Source organism: Petaurus breviceps, unplaced genomic scaffold, assembly GCF_028583685.1.
Source record: "Petaurus breviceps papuanus isolate PSGF00001 unplaced genomic scaffold, PetGlider_PUasm1.0 37, whole genome shotgun sequence".
Classification (NCBI taxonomy): Eukaryota; Metazoa; Chordata; class Mammalia; order Diprotodontia; family Petauridae; genus Petaurus; species Petaurus breviceps.
This window is the reverse complement of record NW_027186296.1, coordinates 7,291,409-7,297,260: the sequence shown is the minus strand read 5'-3', so window position 1 is coordinate 7,297,260 and position 5,852 is coordinate 7,291,409. Positions and strand designations below refer to the sequence as shown.

The following is a 5,852-nucleotide window of genomic DNA, read 5'->3' as shown; positions in this document are numbered from 1 at the left end:
ATTCCTCTAAAATAAGCCCTCCCCCGAAAATAAGCCCTATTGAGATTGCTACTGTAGTGAAGGTGATCCCCTGCGCTACACGCTACATTACGGTACCCTCTGTATGCACTGTCCCCCCCCGTGAAACACACGCCACACTCCGAGCTGCATCCAATCAGAGCTGCAGCAGTGAGCGCGTCATCCTGTTCTTCCCCAGTGATTTGCTTGGTGGTGCCATTGAGAGCAGTGCTGCAGAGGAGAGCTGAGGCAGGACAACATAAGCCCTCCCCTGAAAATAAGCCCTCTGGTGTTTTTCTTTCCAAAAAAAAAATAATAAGACAGTGTCTTATTGTCGGGGAAACACGGTAAGACTGATGATATCCTTTCAAATACATCTCTTTTTCTAAGACTTAGCTTTGGAATTATTTCTTTCCTGGGACTTTCCTTTAAGTGTCTACCACCATTTCAAATCTATCATTTATCTCTTTACTATTTACTTTATTTCATTACAAATTACACTATAATTGTTTGTAAACATTTTATTTGTCCAATATATTATAAGATTCTTGAGCAGAAAGGCTGAATCCCTTACATTTTTGTTTCTGATGCTAAAAAATTGTTTAATAAGCATATATTTAATCAACAATAATTGTTGGAAAGGAAAGGGGGGTGAGGAAGTAGGTCTTCCCCTTGCTTCAATAATTGATGCTACCTCCATATCCTCTTGGGGTTAGAATTATTGAAAATTACCCCACCCACTTTGCCTCCCTCAAAACTTGCCCACCCAATTTTGTTTACTTTTGGATCAAGTCCAGTGGCAAAGGACAACTGGAAGTACTTTCTTTGCCGACTATCTCACCAACAGGACAGTTTGAGTTGATGGGAAGAAAACCCTCACTTCTGAATTTGTACAACAGGCATAGTCCTTCTCCTTAACCAACCTTGCATCTAGTTCTCCAATATTTCACCAAGTCCTTCAGAAATTACATTGTAATCTGCTAATTGAATATCCTTTCACAAGAAACCAGTAGCTTTCTAGGTGTGCTTGTTACCACAGTGAAGTAGGAATGTAGGAGGTAGGAAATTATTTTATCTGTTTTATCAGCTAACAGAAGGCACTTGGAATTCCATTTACTGAGGCATCTTAAAGAAACTGATTCTTATATCCTACAACTTTCCATTCATCCAGAACTTTGCTCCTAGTGTGTGCTGTTAATTGAAGGTAGCTAAAAGTCATTTTTAAGCTTTTTAGTAGAAGCAAGCTGGCACTCAGGAACTTGGAATTTTCTGGTCCTGGCTACTAAACACAACCATAGTAAAATCTGGAGATGCAAACAAGATTTTGTGGTCCAAAATCTTCTCTCTTTTCACTAATGTTTTTGGGGAACAGGTAAAGGAACGGATGTTAAAGGAAGAAGCTGAAAGGATGAGGTTCTAGGACCCATTTAGAGGAATGAAGAGAATAGAAGGGAAAAGAAAAAAAAAGGAAGATGATAAAGAGAAAACCAAAAAAAAATGCCAAGAGAAGGAAGAATAAACAAAAGAAAAAGGAAGAATTTTGGAGGCTTATTAGTAACTATCAAATTGAACTCCTTCATTTTATAGCCAGGAAACCAAGTATCCAGAGAGATGAGGTATGTTGCCCTGAAATAGTAAGAAATGCAGATAGGATACAAATCCACATATTTGAAAACAAATCTATGGTTCTTTCCCCTGGAAAGATGAGGAAAAAATAAAAAAGGAAGAAGAATGGGAGATGATTTTCATCAGACAGAAAAAAATATTGAAGGCATTTTGGTCTTTGGATCCTGGAACAAGGGATGGTCCCAACAAGTAATAGGGAGTAAGAAACTGGGGTGGTGATAATGATAATTGTGTGTATCTCAATGACTATCAACCTTAGGATGCAGAGATGAGTATCTAAGGACCTGATAAGGAGTTAGAGAAGTTAAATAAGGTATTCTTGGAAAGGATTTGACAGTTAGATCAGATCCAGAGGAGCATCACATACCTGGAATTAGAAGTTGGTCAGTAAGAAAGACAGTAGTGAAAGGTTGGAGAGGAAGAAGCATTTTGCTTTTTTTTGCTTGTCAGGTTCAATCACTGGTTACACCTTTTATTTCCTGGATCAAGGTAAGGAGTCCTATAGTCCTCATTTTCAGTCTTCTGTTCTCCTTCTAGCATTGAGATTCTGAAGGGAAGAAAGAAAAGGGCCAAGAAGGGAATTACATCAGTGTGAAGATCTCCCAGTGTGTTTGCTAATGGAGGGAAAGAATATAAGGCTTTGGTCATGTTCCATCTTATGCTCACCCCTCAACCCTTCTCCTTGAGGGATTAATTTATTAACTCAAGAAGGACTGTGGCAGGGGACAACTTTTGCCAATTATTTCCTTTCCTTGAGTACCTGTCCTCCCTGGGGTCTAATCTCCAGAATGATTTTAATGCATTTTTAATTACAGAAGCATCTATTGAATACTTACTATATGCAAGACTCTCATAATAGTAACGAGCCCTTTTCTGTTGGTTAGCTATAATGATTTTCTTTTCTTTTGTATGGGTGATGTTAATCAGTGCTGGCCATGTCTAGAGTTTCCCAATTCTTTTCTTGAATAAAATCTTCATGATGCATGAGAATGACATTTCTGTGTAGTGAATTAATTTTTTCATTCTTTACTCTTGAACCATATTTTCCATTGTATTTTTTTATCTATCCTTTCCTTGGCATTGTTTGCATTGAAGTCTTGGCACTGGAATTGGAGTCAATAGGACTTTATTTCATCAGATATTTTTTAAGTATGTGGGCAAATTATATAACCTCTTTCTGCTTCTGTTTCATCATCTGTAAAATGAGGATAATCCCTCACAATGTTGTTGTAAGGATCAAATAAGATAATATATGTATAGTGTTTTCTAAACCATTAAGTGCCTCATAAATATTAGTTTTTATGATTATGTTGATTTAATTTTGTCATTTCTACCTTCCTAAGATCTTTTATAAATGTTGTCTTCTCAACTGTCAAACATAACTAGTGCCTAACTTAGGCCTTCACCACCTCTCCCCAAGTATACTGCTTTAACCTTCTAACTGGTCTCCCTGCTGCAAAGCAGTCTTTCTTTCACTAAGTTGACAATGATTTTTCTAAAGCTAAGGTGTGAACTGCCTTTCCTCCAATATCCATCCTAAAGTGAGCTCCAGTGGTTCCCTGTTACTTCCAGTATCCAATAAAAAGGTCCTCTGTTGGGCATTTAAAGCTCTTTATAACCTTTCCCCTTTCTACCTTTACAAATTTCTTATGCCTCACTCTCCTCAATGCACTTTATGATCAAGCTTTAACAATGCACTTACGGTTACTTAGACATGAAGTTTATCTGCTCTCTTCATGCTTTTTCAGTAGCTGTTCCCATGCTTGAAGTGTTCTGTCCTCTCACCTCCACCTCTTAGTTTTCCTGGTTTTCTTCAAGCTTATTTTCTGTAGGAGGCCTTTCACAGCCTTCCCTGCTATTAATGCCTTTCCCTTTCTGATTGTCTTCATCTACTCTGGATGGACTGCAACTCATTGGGTTGACCTCCTAGGATGGAATTTCCACTAATCTGATGAAGGGGCCCAAGGAGAAAAGTGAGCAATTTGGGAAGTACCATCTAGAGTTGCCATATGAAAGAAGTGTTAGATTTGTGTCAATTGGTCTCAGGGGGTAAAAATGGGATTAAAATGGGTGGAAGTCACAGGGAGGTAAATTACCTTTTAAGACAGGGGAAAATTTCTTAAGACTTAGAGTAGTGGAATGATTTACTCCAACTCACAGAGGTAAATGACAGACAATGGGACTTGAATACAAGAATGTATCTTCATATGTTGTTACTGTTGTTGTTCATCCTTTGCCTTTGAAGAGGACATTACAGGTGATATCTTGACTTGAATGTGAATTGGGTTTAACTGAGACAGAACTGTGCAAAGTTATCAACCTCACTCTCTCTCTAGAGTCATCAAAGTCCATCGGCAAGACAAAAGTCAGAATGACTGGCCCAGGATATAGTGAATGGTCTTAGTGTCTTCAGTGTCTGACCAAACTCTAGGCACTCCACAGTGCCTGCTTCAGCCACTCTCATGGCCATTGGAATAAATTGCTCTTATGTATCCATTCACCAGGGGAAGTCTTAACATACTTGAGGTAGACCTCCTCCTAACTCACCAACATGTTGGAGGCCTGTTGGCTACCCTCAACCTGGTTTAGCCTGTGTGCTGAGACAGGTTTATTGGGGTATGGCTGCTGTACATCTAACAGCTTCTTGGCACCACAGGTGAGTGTTGGGTGACAGGTGAACAGCAAATGTAGATGAACAACACTGAAAAGGGCTCAGCAAGTCCTCACACCAGGGGTGCTAGTCCTCCCTGAATATTCCCACACATCTCTTCAGATATATGTATATATTTACATATATAACATATATCTTCATATACCATACTATGAACATTATGCGATGTAGGCAGTTTTCAAATGAAGAAATTAAAACTATCTATAGTCACATAAAATGCTGTAAATCACTATTGATTAAAGAAATGAAATTAAAACAGCTCTGAGTTACCGCATTACAGCTATCAGATTACCTAAAATGACAAAGTGGAAAAATGATAACTGTTGGAGAAGATGTAGGAAAATGGGAGCATCAATGCATTGTTGGTGAAGTTATGAAGTGATTTAGCCATTCTGGATAGCAATTTGGAACTATGTCCAAAGGGCTATAAAACTGCATTTCCTTTGATCCAGCAATACCACTTCTAGGTCTGTATCCCAAAGAGATCATCGAAAAGAGAAAAGAACATGTGGAAAAAATATTTATCACAGTTCTTTTTGTGGTGGCAGAGAATTAGAAATTGAGGGGAAGTCCATCATTTGGGAAATGTCTAAACAAGTTGTGATATATGACTGTAATGGAATACTATTGTTCCGTAAGAAATGGTGAGTAGATATATTTCAGAAAAACCTTGAAAGACTTTAGTGAACTGATGCTGAGTGAGGAGAGCAGAACCAAGAGAACATAATACACAGTAACAGCAACATTGTGGGATGGCCAACTCTGATAGACTTAGCCCTTATTAGTAATGCAGTGATCTAAGGCAATTCCAAAAGACTCATGATGGAAAGTACTATCTACATCCAAAGAAAGAACGATGGAATCTGAATGCAAATCAAAGCATACTATTGTCTCTATTTTTTTCTTTCTAATGTTTTTCCTCTTTTGTTCTGATTCTTTTTTAATTACATGACTGATGTGGAAATATGTGTAATATAATTGTACATGCATAGCTTACATCAGATTGCAAGCCTTCCTGGGGAGGAAGAGTGGACAGGGAGGGGGAATATTTAGAACTCAAAAATACTATAAAAGTAAATCTTGAAAACTAAAACTAAATAAACAAATAAAAAAGAATTTCCATGTTCGAGACAAAATCCACTGAAACTACTAAGTGTTTGAAGAAAGGTTTCTTTCTGGGCCCATACATATTTGTCAGTTTTCTTAGACTCTTCTGGTGAAATCTTTGAACTTCTTTCTCAGAATAATGTTTTCAATGTACAAAATAAAATAAATAGTATCACATAGGAAAACCAATTATACTTAAGCAGTTATAAAAATATTTTGAAAAATAAATTCATGGATCCCTTGAAATCTTTTTTTGGGGGGAGCAAGCAATGGGGTTAAAGTGACTTGCCCAATGTTACACAGCTAATAAGTGTCAAGTATCTGAGGCTAGATATGAATTTAGCTCCTCCTGAATCCAGGACCTGTGTTTTATCCATGGTGTCACCTAGCTGCCCCAGGCCCTTGAAATCTATCCACTAGTAAGAAAACTTTTCTAGAAGCTTAGTCCCTG

The 5,852-nt window shown here is 37.8% G+C and overlaps 1 pseudogene; it reads right to left on the bottom strand.

Moving 5' to 3' along the window:
* The window catches only part of LOC138168748 (olfactory receptor 11G2-like), a 10,403-nt pseudogene extending 5,834 nt beyond the window's left edge, over positions 1-4,569 (bottom strand).
* Between the last annotated feature and the right edge of the window lie 1,283 nt (positions 4,570-5,852).